Here is a 19,114-nt window from a genome sequence, read left to right as displayed (position 1 = left end):
GTATACTTCACATACCGTGCTGTTGAAGTGATAACGCTGTACAGAAAACAGACAGCTTCAAAAAGGCACTGCAAAGAATTAGGAATAAGTAGAGATACATTTTAATCAACAAGTGGCATTGTGCGTGCATGAATAAACGGGTAAACAACGACTTGTAACGAGGCTGACGGTGCATTTAATTACTACATATAAAACGACGTTAACAAAACAGTTAAGTAGATCGAAGATGTGAGTGTTGGTTCGTGGAAGTGTCATGCCATGTATTTTCTGCATCTGCACACGCAGATGCCATGGTCATGAAACCTGAATGGATATAATAATGAACGGACATTTCACATTATAAACAGAGGCTCGCCAGAGACCGCTCTTTGGTCAAAGTGCAGCTGAATCGAAACGCACAACACGTGACTCGACCGAAAGGAAACACATCCTATCACTGAAGTTTTCTATGCCAACTCATCTTAACTGTACGTACAGGTCCACCTTGGATGGCATTTATTAATTTATTACGAGTCAGCAACACACTGTCTGTATGTGCATGGCAAATTTACAAATGAACAAAAAGTCTTCATTAGTGTAAGCCGCTCTAATTCTGGGTGTTCATACGAAATGTGATGATTTACTTCATTAGGTAGAAGTACAGTACGCAATAAACAAGAATAGATCGTCACAATTTGGAATATCAATCTGCTTCGATTTAAACGTTTAAAGTCTAAATATACAGTACAAGATTGGAATAGAGATTTGTCCTTTTCACCCTCTGATAGAAGTCCATGAAATTCTTGATCCTTAGTAAACGATCAAAACTAAAAAGTATATTTGTAAGCGGTGAAATTGAAATAGTCTTAAGTGATACTCCAAATGGTTATGTTTGAAATGTGTCATTTTTAACTCCCTGGGAGAAATTCTTAGGACCACCAGTAAAGAACCAAATATTATCATATCTGTGATCAGCAACCTTGAAATTGTATAACACAATATACCACATACCAATAATACCGATCTCCGTTTTTTTTTATTTTTTACGTTTTGTGAAAAGTAGTTACTTTTACCCCTCACATCCCGTTTAAAAATGAAACCCTGGGGAACCTCAAGTCATTCTGATCATTTTTGCTAATTTTTTAGTCTTTGAAAAGGGTGTAAGATTCTCACAAAGTATAGTCTAAAAATGGCCTAAAATAAACTTTTTTGGGGGTCTAGGGGGCCAAAAATAAGGAGAACCCCAAAAATCTTGACATCCTTTAAAACTAGACATCAAAATGAGTCATAAAGTATATTGTATGTGGGGATTTTCTCGTACCAATGAGTCAGTGATTTCAATGTGTTTGTAACTAATTTTTATTAACATAGTTATTTATTTTAGTCAAATTGATTTCTTCTCAAAAAAATCTTACCAATGCATTTATCACAAAAATATAATAATATTTAACTTTTTTGTGAATAAGTTTGGAAGTGTCCTTCTGTCCAAGAATGTTTTCTGCAATCTCCTATCGGTACTAGAAAAGTTTATTCAGAAAAATTGATTCTCATAAACTTAAGGGGGGAAAAATGTCTTTTTTTTGCCAAAGGTGATTTTCAGGTCTGGTAACCTGATACACCTTTGGGTCAATAGATTGCTATGGCAAAAGCCCATTCATATTTAATACTGAGGCAAAGCAGTTTGCATTACTTATTGTTATTTATTGTTTGTGAAAAGGCTCAACACTGGTGACTTCAGCTGTTGTCTTATGAAAACTTCACAAACAATAAAATAGGCAATAGTAAGTGACTACAGTAATGGTCTGTAAGCAGGATGTCTGAGAGGCAACCTTGAGTGATATAGCCACATAAAAGAAAACTGAACTTACATTTTCTCTCATATTCACGCCAGATAATATGCAATCGGTATAATACAAAAGTATTATTTTTATAACAAGTGAAACACCTGAACCTTTGGTTGTATGCATTCCTCTGCCTTTGTTACTCTTGCATTTTGTATCCCACTGATGATGCTTATCAGTCTAGTCCCAGTGGTTAAAACTGGAGTCCTGGTCACATGCATTTCTCCATCTTTGTCATTTTTGTATTCTGTATCACAAACTTGATATTCAGCACATAGCACTGCTCCTCTTCTCCTTCCTCCTGATGGTCTTCATCTTCCTATCAGCCTCTGCGATTTGCTTGATGCTTAGCAGATGTTAATGGGCTTCTTTTTTTTCCATGTTACTTCTTTTGCCTATCAGTTCACTGAAAGAAACCCACAAGCGCAAGTCAGATTTCTGAGTTTGACATTAGCTCAAGTTTTTAAATTACACGTGTTAGGTTAAAAGCTTTCAATCAAGACCATGGTTCTAGTCTCAGTATTTCTCTGTCTATGTCGTTCTTGAATTCTATATCTCACAGTTGACATTAATCATTTTAACCCCAGTAGTTAAATGTGGATGGCCAGGAACAAGCATTTCTCAGTCTTTGTCATTGTTTCATTCAATATCACAAACTTAATGTTCAGAAAGGGGTGCTGTTGTTCTCCATATTATGTTGTTCTTCGTCAAGTCATGAGCCTCTGGTATTAGCTTGATCTTTAGCAGATGTTGCTGGTCTTCTTTTTCTTTTTGCCATGTCACTTCATTTGCCAATAACACCCCTGAGGGAAAGTCAGCAAATGCAGGTCAAATTGCTGTGTTTGTTGCTACCTCAAATTTTTTGAATTACTAGAACATAAAGGTCATAAGCTTTCAGTCAAGACCAACATCAAGGTTATATCCCCAGGATTACTCTGTCTTTGTCATTCTTCCATTCTGCATCCTGTACCTGACGCCCATTAGACTAGCCAAAGTGGTTACAAGTGAACCCCTGGTCGCATGTATTTCTCCATCTTTGTCATTGTTGCATTCTGTATCACACATTTGACACAGCTGATTATGCTATTCTTCTTCTTCCTCCTATTATAATGTTTTATGTCACATTGTCTGCCTCTGCAATTTGCTTAATGTTCAGCAGATGTAGCCTTTTTCTTTCGTTTAGTTTGTCTATCACTTTGCCTAAAGAAAGTAATGAGAACAGGTCATATTTTTGAGTTTGCTGGTGCTTCATTTTTTTTTTAAATAACAATAACGTGTCGAGTCATAAGCTTTTGATCAAGACCAGGGTCAACCTTCTAGCCACAGTTGTTTGCAAGTAATCATATGACAGATGGACAGACCTTATACATATATATAATAGTACTGGAATACTGGCAAGTTAAGAATTACAGAATCAGACTTCATATAATGCATAATTATTGACAGATCCCAATACAATTCTTAACCTTTCAACTATCAGTCTATATTTTCTTATAGCAAGTAGCATCAAACAAAAGTTTATAAAGCAAAAACAAACTTGAAATAATTTAATGTATTACCACCTGCTTTTTAAGATCAGTCTATTTATTTGCTCACCAAAAAGAATGTAATTTTGCCTGTGTCAATTGTTTTGAAAAAGGCAACAAGTAAGTAGCTAATTGCTGAGATTTTTATCTTTAAATAAAAAAAAATCAAAGTCCTTACAGAGCAAGAGAGATTTAAATATTGTATGTATATGAATCTCATGGTTGCACCCTACCTTGAAGAGTACATGCTGAGTACCCTTAGGATGCCCTTTATATTAAGGGAGTCAAACATATTGCTTGTCTCCTGTTTCCATTAGGTGGCAGCAATAGTGTCCAACAATGTATTAATGGGACTTGGCCCAACTTGAAGAAGTAGAGGTTGCAGAAAGTCAGGTCTGATGTCTAACCTTTGTAATTTTTTCTCTGAATATTTAAATTTTTATATGGCATGGGACGCTACTTCAGTTAAGCTGTGTTTTCTGACAGATAAGTAGTCTGTCTTTATTTGTAAACATTGCTGTTATGACTTATGTAATTTTTGATTGATTTATTAAGCATCTTGTCACAGTGTGTGCTCTTAAAGGGTTGTATAAAATAAAGATTTATGGATTCTTAATTAATCTTGTTTGCATGGGTTTTATGTGTTGACAATCCATTTCCTTTTTCATTTAAGAGTTTGCAGATACTGTATATTTAAAAAAGAAATCAACCTAACCTGTATGAAAAATAAGTGGACTACAAATTATTATATAACAACTGGCTTCTTATACATTGTTGGTCATTGAATTGTGTCAGTTGTATACAGTCCAAGCTCCAGCCCAATGTGACCAAGTAATGGAAATTGCAAGATCTTTAGTTTAAGATAGAAGATCAGCATAGATGTTAATAAATAACTAGTTGCCCAGTCAGTAATGCCTGGAGTTACAGCAGCAATCAGTGTCTATTATCTTTCATTACACCACCCTTACCTATAATCCTATTAAATTCTGTTATGCTCCTCAGTGCATTTTCTTTGTATTTTTCCATTCAAATCCTTAATTGTACAGAAAACATGTTGTCTTTTATAATATAGTTTTATTTTACCATAAAGGAAGTCATCTGTCATTAAAAAGCAAATATACTATTATTCAAAAGTTTAGAAGCGCTCAAAAAGTTTAATGTTTTTAATGGTACTGTATTCTTTTTTGTTAAGGTGCCATTAAAGTAATTAAATATATAGCTAAAGCATAATTAATGTTTCTAATGGCTATTACTGTTTGAAATGACTGATATATACATTTTTCTTTTTGTACTGTGTGACAGCAAAGCTCCATTTTCAGCAGCCATTACTCCAGTGTCCTAATGGTAAACTCTCTTTGCTCAGCCCTTATTATTCATGTCTAAATGCTAATTGTTTATTGTGTCTTTGTCCCCTTTCCTCGGTTTGCAATGTACTGGCATTCGTTTAAGTTCAATTCTGGGTTAAAAAGAGCAATACAATAGGTACCTCAAAAGAATATCATTCTGTTGTTGTTTTGGAAGTGAAGGTTATTCCACAAAACAAATTGGCAGGAAAATGAAGATTTAACACAAAGGTGTCAGCTACTGTCTTGAGAGAAGAACTAGAACTAATCAGGACATAAAAAGACGTGGAAGGCTCAAATGCATAGCTATGTAAGAAGATAAGTGCATCAGAGTCTGTAGTTTGAGAAAATAATGCCTTACAGGTCCTCAATTGGCTGCTTCTTTAAGTCATACACACCAAATACTGGTGTCATCTGCAACAGTGAAACGAAAAGGTTAAAATGGACAAGGTAGTGCAGACATTAGATGGTGGATTTTTTGGGTGATGTCTGTTTTAACCTTTTCTTTTTATTTGACAATTTCATATATGGCCTTTTCTTTGAAACCCTGCCTCTAAGGCCAACATCTCAGAATTGCATTTGAACTTTCAAGCCATAAAGATATTGTCACAATAACTAAGCAAAAAAAATAATAAAATAAAAGGATAACTCTGCTGGTATAATCTGTGATTTTCTCCAACCATAACAATGCCATTGTACAGTTTTTATAGGCCTATTGACATTTTAAAAAATCTCATTTTACTTTACTACTTCCTGCAAATATTTTTTTTTACTTTTTGAGGGCACAAGTTGAATAAACAAAGTAATAGTCTGTGAATTTTGCTAAATAGCTTGAGGTTAGAGGAGGGAACATCTCTTGACAGTAAAATATCACTCATGGTCAGGGTGATGACTGCTCAGCTTGTTTTTTTTTTCTTTTCTTTCTTACCTCTGCTGTGACACACTATTTAGTCTCTGTTCAGTAGATGAAAATTATGATACTATTTCATATGACTAAACATTGTTATGCCTTTGACAAGTTACGTCATCTCTTTTCTATTTCTTTAATCTCACAGTTGCTAAATACACAGCTGATTCTTCTTTTAAGGTTACTGAAGGACACCATGGAGAACACCTGTTTTGATATGGAATTCTTGAAAAAAGCTTACCTTTCCTATTCCACTTCCTCTTCTGCAATGTCATTACCTAGGTTTTTGTGATATTTTAGCAATACAACCTTTGTACATTAAATGAATCTTGGAGAAAATTAGTAAAATCATCCACATGTGTCCCTTTCTTGTTATCTTGATGTTCTTTAGTAAAGAAGTGCTTCCTGAATATCATGAAAGTTAACCTTTTTCTATTATACAGGGACTGCTACAACCAACCAGAAAAATGAAAAATCCTAATTTTTCATAAGACAACAGAGCATTAGAGTTCCATATTTTGCAATGATTTTTATTCCGGCCATATAATATTACTGAAATGGAAAGAAAGATCCTCATGATAGAATTTACCATCCCCTGGGAAGAGGGCATGACAGCAGTCCATAAAAGAAAACATCTCAAGTACACAGTGTCAACAGAAGTGTGCCAAGATGCTGGCTGGGAGTCCAGGGTCTACCCCATAGAGATCGCATGTTGGGCTTTGTTAGCAAAGCAGTAGCTCAGCTGCCCGATGGTGCTGGCATGACAGGGTCAAACCTATGGAACGCTATAAAGGAGCTGAGAGAGAAGGCAGAAAATGCCAGCTATCAGTTGTGACTTCGAAAGAAGGACAATGTTTGGGGATGAACACCCCTGTAAAGGAAGATGCAGGGGATGGCAGGGAGTTGTCTTTAATGCGCCACTGCAAAGGCAAAGGGGTAAAACAGGTATGAATGGTGGTCTTCAGCTGACAACCCTGTAGCTGACCCAAGGGCACCTACAGAGGTGTGACAGGCAGAAATGTCAAAGCAGCATATAACCTGTACAATGGTCTTATAAAAAACATTGAAAATAAGTATCAGAACCTGTTAGGTGTTTGGTGCATTTGAATTTAAATTGAGTTTTATAAAACTAAAATAGAAAAAAAAATATTTGTTATGGAAAGTTATAAAAAAAAGAATTAATGTGAGAGCAATAAGAAAAATTTTTCATCATTTCAGTTTCTTGATTTTTATATAAACTAGAGGGCTTTGCCCCCTGCTTGCTTCGCTCGCCAACCCCAGTGCTTAAGCTACGCGATAGCCTCTTTGCAGTTCTGCCGCTCGCATTTGGGGATGTGGATGTACAATTTACTATCTATTTTACATTACAGCGAGTAATTAACCATATGAAAACATATTAAAATGTAATAATTTGAATGTAAATTATGTTTCATGTTGTGTTAGAGTTATTTGTAGTGTAATACGATTTTGTTCTGTTTGGCTTTGAAATTAACACACAAAAACTTACGCTTTTACTGTAAAACTTAAGTAAAAACAATTTTTTGAATTAAATTTTCAGCAATCTCGCATTGAATTGTGATTCTGTGTTTGGACTTTCATCATGACAATGCCACATATAACTACAGCGCCACGTATAACTGCATGTGACTGAATTTCGTTTCTATTAAATAAAATGACTTTCTCGAATGTTTGGCTCTGAGATTTGTAATTTGTCTTTGCAAAAGCTATTCTAACAGGAAATTGTTAACGTTTTAATACGGATGGCATATCAAGATCTCCTTTGTTGTCTAATGTTATCCCCTGAAGATATAGTACATTCCCTTTCTTTGGTACACCCTTCTTTCTACAGTAATTCATGCAGAGGAAGACCTGATGGTGTTAACGGTTGTAGATATTCTTCGGAATATTGTAAGTTGATGTTTTCATCTTCTGCACAATCACCACCAACTGTTTCAGCAGTCTATTGATATGCATTTAACCAATCATTTTTGGTGTTAATTTGTTTGACTTCATCGTTTATCGGTGCTAGGATTGCCCGTGTACTCCATTTTACTGTTGATAACCCTTCATGATGAAATTCTTCAATAAGACTTGGACATAATATGTCTTCTTTAATTGGGAAATTAAAGTGAGGAAAACGTTAAAACTGATAAGAGCTGAGAGAGCAAGAACTGTAGCTGTCAAAAGCATTCACACGAATGAGAGGTGAGAGTACAGTGTACATGGTTTTGTATGGTTGAGAGGAGGGTATGACTTGAAAACAACAGCACTGGTAAGGAAAAACAAGTCTAAGCTATCCTCCAAAAAAGCATCAGCATCTTCCAGTGTCTATTTTAAGTACTTTGCAGAGGTAAAGCACTTAGATCTTATTTATGGCATGGTGTCCCCTTCTGCCACACCGATCTGGCTCCAGTCTTATGGCTGGAGCAGTGCTACTATGATATCCTGTCATATGATACATTGTCACAATAGATTCCATGGAGACATTTTTGTTGAAGATATAATATTATACTGGATGATACCTTTCCATGTGGTCTTTCTTTATAATAGGTGGCCATTAGCAACATACATATTATGTGTTCAATGAAAGTTGTCATCTTAGTGGTGAACAATATACATGTGAAGCAAACTTTCTTATCATAATTTTTCTAATGTTATGAAATCCTGAACTGTTATTACCCTAGTTTTATTTGCAGACTTGAGTTAGAGTGGCAAGATCTAATATTTATTCAGAATCAAGGGTTTACCGTTGATGATATCTTCCTACATACATGTTGCAGTGGTTTTAAAGAATTTTTTAAGCCAGAAAAATACCTTTACTTTGCCACCACAAAAACCACAAAACTCTGCCAATGAGCTATTGTCAGACATGCCTCTTCCAGATTCTTAGTGTAGTTTTCCAAGAAGCAGGGTTTTGGTGGTCATTCTCAGTTATAGAGAATTTAATTATTAAACTCACTTTGCTGTGCCTATAATACTCCATCTTACCACAGTTAAGCTGTATAACACATAGCAATTCCACTGTGGCTATACTTCATTCCTAGTGGTTACAATGACTTACATTCTAGGGACCGGTTGTGGCTAGGTATTACACACATTAATGAGTTAATTTCAACACATTTCTGGTGGATTACAGTGAATTACATTTTGGAGTCATAGCATGTGTAACCCCCAAAATGGACCTGCTGCAGAATTTAACCAAATCACAACAGCCATGGACTCAGTCCGAACATGGACTTTATTACTGTTTTTAGCCATTCCAAGGATTCATGGTGGTTTTGGTAGTAGCATCCCATTTTTTAAACCCATCCAGTTCTTCAATGGAAGCAACATTTCTCTGCTGAAAGGCTGGGAGGCCTTTTTGTATTTTGTGTCAAATACTTGCAGATTGTATAGTTTTCCAGCATCCATTGTTTTAGTCAGGGTTCTTTAGTTTGGCAAACCCTTTATTGTGCAATGGCAATCACTGACAGACAAACAAGGAAACTTAATAAGTTAAAGTGGATTTGAAGCAACTTTTGCGATACTATGTTTTGAACTTCCATTTAGACTGGGGCAAGTATTCATCTTTAGCCACATTTTCCAAGAATGCCCTTATAATTACCCAAAGACATTCCTATATTTAATTGAATTTTTACCTGTATCCTCCTCAGAGCAACAGTTTTGTTAGCAGGTATTTACAAATCATTTGAGATCGAATGCACATACAATTAAGGAACACTGCTGTCTTCTATACATATTTTCTGAACCTTTTATGATGGACACACATTCAATGCAGGACTGATCATAATATGGCTTTCCTGTAAAGGCAACCATCATCAAAGTTAGTTCTCAACAAAACTTTATATTAGGTAGGACCTGATATATATAATTTGGATATTGTCACACATGTGCGCATGGGAGGCAGCTAAAGGGCTTGAGTAAGGGCAATTCTGAATCAGACGGGGATGTGGCAGAATGCACAGATTCTTTTTCTTCCTTTCTGCAGACCATTCATGGGAGATTCCACCTGGCCCTGTTGACGTCACTTCTGGGTCCGAGCCTATGTAGGAAGATCTTGCCGGCTCCGGCTCCTTTGATGTCATGTCTGGGCTCAAGCCTATTTAGATATATATCTCCTTCCTACAAATGAACCAAATCAAAGTCACACCCCAAGTACATCACTTCCATTACTTAAGATAAACAATAAAACTTGGTTTGTCCACCCTGTTCCAAACAGGTAAAATCAATTTAGTGTAAACTCCCAACTATCCTGAAACTTGCACATAGCCTGTTTACCACTTTTGCAATTGGTAGATGTATATAATCTCTATTTAAACCCCAAAGCAGTCAACACTCTGGTTTGGCTCCCAGACCTAACAAATCCCACGCCCAAGATGGTATTTCTATTTCACGTAGAGGTCCCCTGCATCCTCTCATTTGAAATATAAGATTCCCATTTTGAAAGTGGCAGTGCAGGAGTTCCTTCTATTCCTGTGAAGTTGTTGTATGTATGTGACCAGCTTTAACATGGGTGACAGATTTGAATGTGTATTGTGATAACTGAATAGGGCAAAAAAATACAATTATGAAAAATTGAATCACTTCTGTTACTCATAATAAGGCACTTAGTCAAACTACCCCATTAAAACTTAACAAATCAATCAAAAGCAACACTTTTTCAAATAGTTACTAAACTTTTAGTTATAGTGTTAAATAGCTGCGTTCTTTGTTTTAAATTGCTTCATCTTAACTTTGTTTTTTCTTAACCAGCAGCTAATTAACAGTGAGACAGAATGACAAGTAACCCAGCAGTTCACCTCTTACGTGGTCCCATTCATTCCTGGATGCATTCATCTGTTTTGATGATATATTTGTAAAGAAATGGAAGATGTAAAGTGAATGACTTGAAGTTATTAATCTTCTTCAGGCCACAAATCATTTGGGTGATTTTCTTGGAAAGGAAAAATCTAAAATACAAGAATTATATTACATTGTAGAATATCAATCAATCAATCAATCAACATTTATTTATATAGCACATTTTCATACAAAAAATGTAGCTCAAAGTGCCTTACAAAATGAAGAATAGAAAAATAGAAGACACAATAAAAAATAAACATAAGTCAACATTAATTAACATAGAATAAGTAAGGTCAGATGGCCAGGGTGGACAGAAAAAACAAAAAAAAAAACTCCAAAGGCTGGAGAAAAAAAATAAAATCTGTAGGGATTCCAGACCAAGAGACCGCCCAGTCCCCTCTGGGCAGAGGGAATATAATCCAAGCAGAGTCGGGTGTAACAAGTACAAAGATACCCCTAAATTTCATAATAATAAAGCAGTGTAATGTATGACAGTAGAAATTCTTGTAATCTCATTGCAGTGACTGAGTTAACCATAATGTTGTTATTTGTAACACACTTACTGTATGTTTCTAAAGAAATAATATGTAAATATCTTGAAGTGCTGGTGTTCTGTCTAACATAACATTTGAGGAGGTGAGCATAGTAACCCAGTCTCCGTCACGGACCTGATTTGCATTGTATGGACATAGAATACACTAAATTTTACTACACTTTCAGATGTTTATCAGTGATGCAGACATTACATGACTGTTGATTTCATTTGTGGATTGATCTAAGGTAACAACTGTTCAGCTTTACAACACAGTGGAAACACTGTATCTAGGAAACTTTGTAATTAAATGTTAGCTGCATTGATATTTTTGTTTATTGTGATGTACAGCTTCTTGATCAATTAGCTTAAAAGGAATTAGATTTGCAGTGACAAAGAAGTTTGCTATCCAATCAAACAAAAATGTAGGGACATAATGTATTTTAACATGCATTTCGATTTATTTTCTGTAATGTCAACTTAACTTTCAATTAAAAATGAAAGAGTGTGTATAGGTAAGGTAACTTGAACTGTACCTTAATTGTTAGTGAATGTAATATAGTTAATTACAGAATGAAAATGTTTTCTTTTTGATTGCTGCTTGCATTTTTAAAAAAGTAAGGAGGAATGAGACAGCAGAAGTGTGAGCATGAAACCTCTTATCTACTAGCAACTCCTCCAGTAATACTTTAATTGTTTTCTGACTCCATGTGTTCAAGTGGTTAAATCTTCCATCCATCCATTATCCAACCAGCTATATCCTAACTATAGGGTCACAGGGAGCTAATCCCAGCCAACACAGAGTGCAAGGCAGGAAACAAACCCTGGGCATGACACACACACACACACTAGAGACAATTTAGAATTGCCAATGCATCTAACCTGCATGTCTTTGGACTGTGGGAAGAAACCGGAGTACCCCACGCAGACACGGGGAGAATATGCAAACTCCACGCAGGGAGGACCCAGGAAGTGAACCTGGGTCTCCAAACTATGAGGCAGCAGCGCTACCACTGTGCCACCGTGCCGCCCCGGTTAAATCTTAATAATTTAAAAATAAAACTGACATTTGCATTTTTCCTGCTTTGTCTGTTTTTTTCCCCACTTTTTCATTATTTAGATATACAGTATACTTTTAATAACAGAACTTTGCTCTTCTTTTTGTCGTTTAAACCAATGGTTTACAGTCATCCTCTCATTTGAAGGGCATTTTTGAGTATTGTGAATATTGTTGAACTTTAAAAACCTAAGCCTCTTTTTGGTCCTGTGCAGGCCTTTCAGCCTGTCTTTTGAGTTTAGGGCCAGGCTGTCTTTGATGAGGTTGTTATTAGACCCATTCTTTGTGACAGATTATTTAAGATGCCAGAGCGCAGTACCCATTGTTCAAGATTTTAGATGAAAATGATGAAGAATGAAAATGTAGCTACAGTAAGGATCTTTTTTTTACTTTTGAATTTTGTCTCCATTGTTTTGTTTGTTTTCCTGGCAATTCTCAATTCTGTGCCCAGACTTCTTTTCTTTTTGCCCCTTTAACTCTCTATATCCCAGTCCTTTCGTCTTTTGCAAACATATTTTTTTCAGTCTTTTGGACTATTCACTTACAGCTTGCCTTAATCTGAGGCAATTTAGAAACCTGCAAGGATACCTTCCTCTTTAGTTATACATTGGACCTTACCAAAGGTATGTGATGATGCCAGAGGGAAAAAGAGAGGGTACTGTTCATTTTCCTCTCTTTTTGACCAACATGACATGATTCTCTGTAAATAGATCACATTTTATAGAATACTTATTGTCTATAAGATTTAGACTATCAAACTTTAGCTATAGAGAATTATGTCAGGGCAATACTTGGTGGGATGGAATCACCTTGGTCTTCTTGCAAAATATATTGTAACTATTTCATTACAACTAATATTTGTAATATATAGGTTTCTAGGCTCATTATTGTCACTTATATCTTCAGCGTTCAGGAGTTTTATTAGTTAGTTGCACTATCCTATTAGAAAATTGCCTTAATAACTACTGAAAGTATATCACATCTCTCCCATTGACTTCAGTGCATTCTATAGTAATTACTAATTAGCTTGTGCATCTCTTCATGCAAATTGCTTGCTTCATCTCATGCTACTTACTCTTAATGAGACTAATGCCTCTTGACGCGGGAAATAGAATTTCCTGTAACCTTGCAATGCAGACCATTATACAGTAAAAATGTGTAACCTTAGATGGGGTATTCTTGGCATGAAGTGATACATTTGATCAGCAGTATGATTTAGATGTCATTTAACCTTCAAACATCACACTAGTACTATCAATGAACCTTGCATTTGGTACAAAAACACAGTCAAAATGAATACACTTTATACCATGCTGAACTGTTTACAACCATTAATACAGATGTGAAGACTTGTGGCGTTTTGAACATATCCTTGCTCACTTATCATTTATCAGCAAATAATTGGTATCAGCATGATCCAGGATAAATTAGAAGTTGTAATATATTTTAATCATCAAGTCTCTAATGTTTGTGTTCTTTTACACTTGGCAATTTCACATTCTTGTTTTCCACTGGCAAGAATAAAACCTGTTTAGATTCTCTGCTGCTGTATGATACATTATGGATTCTTATATGTCTTTTGACATCATTCTCATATTCCTTTATTACAGTAGCTCACTGTTACACTGCATAGCAGGCATCCATTGCCTCCAATAGAGTCTGGCTGCAGACATACTATACACTGTGAGACTGCATCTAGTGTCTGGCAGGAAGTTCATTGTGAGCAGGACTACTGTTTAAAATACATTTTTTATTCTTCTTGTAATTGCAATAGTATGGTGTATTTAAAATCTGAAAGGGCTGATGTCTTGAATACACTCATGTCAGCATGTCAGATGCCATCTAACATATTGTGTACTGTAAAAGGCGATATATAGCGCCCGACCCGGCACAGACCACGTAGAGGCACGTGTACAAAAACACACAGGCTTTATTTTTTCTTCAGCTGTGTCACACGTCTTCCCCGTGCCACACAGCCCAAACACAGTCCCAAAGCACAAAACAAAGCACAATTCTCCACCTCGCTCCACCACTCCTCCCAGACAAGCTTCGTCTCCTTCCTCCCAACTCTGGCTCTCCGAGTGGTGGTGGCTGGGCCCTTTTATAGCCCACCTGGAAGCGTTCCAGGTGATTAACCACCTGGTCCTAATTGCACTTCCGGGTGGGGCTGCAGGCTCGTCCAGCCAGGCTGTGGGAAGCAGGCAGCTCCCCCTAGCGGCCACGCTGGGCCCCAACCAAGCTGTGGAGGACTCCATCTCCCATGGAGCCCTGCGGGTGGTTGGGAAAACACTGTCGGCCAGGGAGGCTGCCACCAAGCGTCCCGGGGGAGGTACTGGACTGTCCATGGCGGCTCCCCCGGAACATAAGCAGCAGGGGCGTCCCTGCTGGGCATGGGACCCGGCTGTCCTTCACAGTACTAAATCATTTAAGTCTATAGCCTTGCCCATTCTCTCTCTGAATTACAGAGACTACTTACTAATACCTGCTTACTTTCTTTAGGTAGCTTTGTCTAGGCATTTGATGCTGTCATTAATTGAGTGTCAATCTGTATCTAAAAAAAGGAAGGTACCTTTTATATGTATGTCCTTGGATACATACTGTATATACAGTATATTGTGACAGATGAGGGTTACCCAGGAAAACATCTGATACATTAAAAACATATCTTGGAAGAACTTCTGGGTCAGACAAATGAGGGTAGAGAAGTCATACAATAAGTGCTCTCTACAGCAACCCTGAAGGTCCCTGACACAGCTGTTCACTCCATTTCATTTTCATTCCATATGCAGCCCTGAGAAAATCTAAACTGGAGCAATACCAGAGGTGTGCTGCCACCCAGTGTAATGAGGGAACATATTGCCCTTGTACACAGTCCTCCACTCTTCTTCAATAATGGTGGCTACCTCTCTGAGAAAGGTAGCATCGACCACACCGGCTAGGGGTCACCAGGCTATCAATTATACATAAATACATATGGTATATTAATTCGCTTGTGGAAAAAAACATTCTTAGCAATTTGTAAACAATGTAAGGAAAATAGCTTTCACTAATGAATTATTCTCATGGCCCTGAGGCCCAGAAAACCCTTACCTCAGTAAAAGTTAATTATTGGTGATAAAATATGGGAAAACCACAGTGAGGTTTTGTATTTAATAAATGGAAATTGGCATCTTACTGTTGGTCTACAGAAATAACAGAAGATCGCAAATGATAGCTGTTGTGTCTTGACGAAAGAATGCACAAGACCAGTTGCTTCTCCAAACTCCAATCTCTTTACTCACATTTCCTTACAATGTGCATCCTCCAATTGTCACATGATCGACTTGACAACCTATCCCCTCCATTTCTTTTAATGACCCTCCTAACATCACAATAGCATGTTCAGCTGCAAGTCAGATGAAAGCATGTCAGACTCCAAGTCAGCACCTTCATGGTTCGAGTTCCATCTGTATCATTTTTTTTAGCTTATTTATGTTTCATATACAAAAATACAGAATATATCATAATTATAACAAACAAAAATTTTTTACATATATATATTATCATGCATGTGCACCGGGAGATCATTGCTTGTTAACATAAGCAATACCACTCTGGGATAAAAGTGAGTGCTTTTGCTAACTGTATCTTCTCTTTGCCTGCAGTTCTGAGGAGACGTCCAGGGAGGTTGATTAACCCCATCTACGGTGTGCACTACAGACCATGCCCCTTCCAGTCAGACGCCATTAAAGCAGATGGCTCCCAGAAAGAGATGTCTCACTCTAACTAGAATTTCGCATTGGACAGTGCTCCCACATTTATTCAGCCTAACTGTTAACAGTGACTTTCAGCCTTAGGCCATTGCCAGACTTTTTTGTTGTGCACCCACGCGCTCTTTATTCTTCTTCTTTTTTTTTACATTAAACACACTGGTGTTTCTTTATGGTCTGTCCCACCAGTCACAAAATATAAACTGCATATATGTATTTATCTATAATCCTTTTATACATTAGGTTCATACATATCACAAATATTATTAATATAAGTAAGTGTTGAATTTTGGAGGATACAAACACAAAACTGTAGTCTGTGTAGATTTTGGAAGACATTAACCAGTGTCTTTACGTCTACAGACAAAAGGAAAATCTTTGATATTTGCTAAATGAACAAGAAGCCTCTCATTCCCAAGATGAAATTCTTTATTGTACTCTGGTATATGCTAATGTCAATAATTTTTGCAGAATTCTGTAAAAGCCTGAAATTAATTTGGTTATTTTTGTTTAATGATTATTACTGTTTTTATTGTAATCTTTGTGACAATTCTACAATGTTGTTTTGAGTTGTGATTTTGATATCAGGTCACTGCCATTTTGCATGGTTTTGTATGTCCATAGCCATATATAAGTTAGCAGCATGCTGCTTTCTGTGTCCAAGTCTCTGGATTTTCTAAAACAGTTTCTCATGCATTTACTTATTTCAAAATCAGAACTGATTCTGGTGTTTATCGCAGTGTTTTGTTTTAGGTTAGTATTTTTGCTAAGGGACATGTAAGTGTCTGAGGATTCTTGTGAGAAAACTAGAAAAAGACCAGGAGATTACACACAGGCTTAATTGTAGTCACGACAGGCAATGGGTCAGAACCAAGAAAATGAGAATAACCAGGCAATCAGAAATTAGGAATGCAGAATGATACTTCAAAATCAGAGCCAAAAGGAATGTCAAAAACAAAGCGAAAACCAAATACTAGGGCCTACTTTGCTTTTGAATAACTATCCTAGACATCCTTGAAGACTTTGTTTATCTGTTGAGGGAACACTTATAATGTAACCACCACCATATTTAGTAGAACATTTGAACAATCTAGACGAGAACAGGCCATTCAGCCCAACAAAGCACGCCAGTCTTATCTGCTCATTTCTTCCACAAAAACATCAAGTCGAGTTTTGAAAGTTCCTAAAGTCTTATTGTCTACCACATTACTTGGTAGCTTATTCCAAGTATCTATCATTCTTTGTGTAAAGAAAAACTTCCTATTATTTCTGCGAAATTTACCCTTAACAAGTTTCCAACTGTGTCCACGTGTTCTTGATGAACCCATTTTAAAATAACAGTCTCTATCCAGTGTACTAATTCCCTTCATAATTTTAAACACTTCGATCATGTCACCTCTTAATCCTCTTTTGTTTAAACTGTATAGGCTCAGCTCTTTTAATCTGTCCTCATAATTCAACCCCTGTAGCCCTGGAATCAGCTTATCAGAATTATATCAACACATCTGATAGGTCATAGGCATGATAATCACAGTCATCTAATGCATCAAAAATGTTTTGTATAAACAACGGAAATTAATATTTGAACAAAATAAAATGTCTCTAAAATAGATAAATTGGAAATTAAACCTCAAATAAAGAGTTGTGATAAAAAGTGGGCCCAGTTACACATATAAAATACCTTATACTGTAGATAGATAGATAGATAGATAGATACTTTATTAACCCCCTAGGGGAAATTCACATACTCCAGCAGCAGCATGCTGATAAATATCTCATTATTGAGCTTTGGTGATCAGTATTTTTGTCTTAATGGTTCTAGACTATTGCTTTATGTTTTAACTAAAGAAATAATCAAAAAATAAGCAAGGATAAATGCAGAACAAAAGAAGAAAACTGTATTTTTATAAATTGTGACTAAAATGCTGACAGTAAACCATTGCAGTTATAAATTAATAAACTAACATTTTGATATCATTTTAAGATTAAGAAACTGCCTTAATTTTGCAGTATTTGTGAACCTGTGAAACCTGTAAATGATCAGTGTCAAAGATAACACCTAAATTTTGTCTGGTTAAAGAGATCAACTTTCTATGGTTATGAGGAATGGTAATTTCAGTGTTAAATAACAAATTGATATAAATATGTTTATTATCTGTTTGTTTTTGAACAAGCAAGCAACAGGCTAGTATTCAGCCAAAAGTATTAAACTGTAACTTTTTTTCGGAAGGTTGTGTGGATTGGATCAGCTTATTTGCAATCCTTTTAATAACAATAAGGATGCTCTGATCGGTGTGAACCTGTTAAAAATAGGTCAGTGTAAACAAACCTTGCATGGTTTAAATTCTTTGAGATAACACTGTTTCTACCATTAATCATTTAGCTTTTCTAAGTGCTCAAGCATGATTTCCTTTCCCTCCGATTTTACCTCTTTTCCTGATTCTTGTGCTTCAGTGCATAACGTCCTACAGCATTTAGTTTCAACATAAAAAAGTTATTCATGTATTATATGAAAATACATATAATAAAAATTAGAAATTCACTCTACTGTTATCTAATTATTATGATATGTTGTTTGTATATGATTGCTGCGCCATTGGTCGGGTGCTTAGGTATTTATATTCACTTATTTATTACTTGTGGTCTAAGATGAATTTATCATGTTGTAACTAAGGTTTAACAGAACAAATATAACATTCTCTGTAATTTTCTTGAACAGCAGTACAGTGTCTGAATGCATTAGGTATTAGGTAATATTTGTTAAGTGCTAGGCCATGTGGGAAGTAGCTGGCTTGCTGAATCAACTTTGATTTGTAGAGTTTGCTTATCGAGGCTACAAGAAACCACTTTAAAGTAGAAGGGTAAAATGATTTCTGTGGTATGTGCAAAATGCATCTAATACTCTTAGTTCTGTGATTTGTAACTGTCTCCATTCTTTGTTTTGAGTTGTAACAAGACTGCTGGCAACAAAGTTGGAATTTTTTTATTTAAATGTATGAGCAAACTACATCAATCATCTAATGTAATAAAAGTCCAGTATCAGTATTTTAATTAATTTATTTGCAGCATATAAAGGCATCCATATCTCTTATGAACTTGCATTCCAGATAAGAGTTAATTTAGATAATTATATTCTTTAAGTTATGAACATAAACCTCTGGACTTTTTTCAGCAATCATTTCAGGTATTAAGACAATTAATTACACAATAGCCACCTTCTTAATACTTTTGTTACTGTACATGTGAATAAATATGTATTTGCTACATTTAATTCCAATTGCCCAGAGGGGACTGGGCGGTCTCTTGGTCTGGAATCCCTACAGATTTTATTTTTTTTC

Source organism: Polypterus senegalus, chromosome 5 (genome assembly GCF_016835505.1).
Source record: "Polypterus senegalus isolate Bchr_013 chromosome 5, ASM1683550v1, whole genome shotgun sequence".
In the NCBI taxonomy this organism is placed as follows: Eukaryota; Metazoa; Chordata; class Cladistia; order Polypteriformes; family Polypteridae; genus Polypterus; species Polypterus senegalus.
This window is presented reverse-complemented; position numbering follows the sequence as displayed.